This window comes from Myotis brandtii, unplaced genomic scaffold (assembly GCF_000412655.1).
Source record: "Myotis brandtii unplaced genomic scaffold, ASM41265v1 scaffold958, whole genome shotgun sequence".
NCBI lineage: Eukaryota > Metazoa > Chordata > Mammalia > Chiroptera > Vespertilionidae > Myotis > Myotis brandtii.
Window position 1 is genome coordinate 579,706 of NW_005371960.1, and position 1,549 is coordinate 581,254.

Below are 1,549 nucleotides of genomic sequence, written 5' to 3' on the forward strand. Positions count from 1 at the left end.
GGGGATTTTTGTCACTGTTGTTCATCGCTACATCTTCCACACCCGGGACAGGGCAGACCCTAAGATAAACACCTTGAGTAGTGAGACACTGGCCTCCTTACCTGCCGCACTGCCCCGCCGCATCTCACTGGGCCTCACCTGGTGGCTTTTGAATCAATTAAGTGGAGGAAGGGGTGCCACACACCCAGGTGTGCAGGCCCAATGAATGAGTGGAGTAGCCAAGACATTTTTTGCTTAGTACCAGGTCCACTCTTCTCAGGGCTCTGTGAAATGTCATGTGAGAAAGGAGGAAGGGAGATTAGCACCCTCCCTTCTGAGAGGATGTGGCCTGACATCTCCTAATCCTCAGGACAACCCTGGGCACAGGAAGAGTCAACTGACTCAGCGTGGAGGGACTCCAGCTGCAAAGGAAACCCGACCCCTTCAGGTATGGCGGCAGCTGGGATTTCTCTCAACAGGTGTTTCAGAAACACTCTGCCGCCTATCGTTTCTCTTCTTTTCCTGTGAACAGGAAACATAATTTTAAACTTCCCCCATGAAAAGCTGGCTTGCCTCCCTGGCACACCTCACGTGCAGTTTGGCAACAACTCGGCCTGATTGTGGTTTCTTGAGGGTTAGCGGGAGGCGGGTTCAGGCCCCAGCTCTGCAGCCTCGCTCTGCCACTGGCTTTAACCGGGAGGAAGGGAAGCTGAGGACACCAGGGTCCCTTTTCCGGCGGAGGAGCAAGGAGCTGGTGGGGACATCGTCCCCTGAGGCGTGGCTTCGCAGTTCTGGAAAATCTCTTTGAGGGAGGTCACTGACCTGATGGAATCCCATGGCCCAGGGATTCCATCACTGACAGAAAGACAAAGGGACAGGCAAGTGTCAACTGGCCTCTCAACTGAATGGGCAACCACCCCCCTTACGATCCTTGTCTCAGCACGACTCTGTCTTACCAAGGGTTACCATGTTTAAAAGCACTGGGGTCTTGCCGGCTGGTGTGGCTCAGTGGTTGAGTGTCAACCTATGAATCAAGAGGTCACCAGTTCAATTCCCAGTCATGGCCTAGGCCCAGGCTGTGGGCTCCATCCCCAGTAGGGGACGTGCAGGAAGCAGCCAATCAATGATTCTCTCATCAATGTTTCTATCTCTCTATCCCCCTCTCTCTCTCAAATCAATAAAAACATGTTTTTTAAAAAAGTAAAAGCACTGGAATCTCAAATTGGGGTGCAAGTTCCTTTAGGAGGGTCTTTCCCACCTTTTAACATTTGGTTTCTAATGTGACAAATGTGTCATCTGCACAGTGGCTGGGCATGCCTTATATACACCTTCACTTTGACCGCCCTCTACAACAGGTTCCTGGGCATCTGGTCTGCTCCTCCCTTCCTCTAAAATCCTTTCCTCCTGACCCCTTTGCCCTGACAGCTCGCCCCCTGGAGCACAGCTCTGCTGGAAGCCCCACCCATGAAACCGCCTGCTCAGTCCGCCAGCCCTGCGCCCACCCCCTGCCCACCTGGTGGCCCTTGTGGTGGCCATCAGCCAGGCCTCCCAGGGCGGTCACACTGCCCGG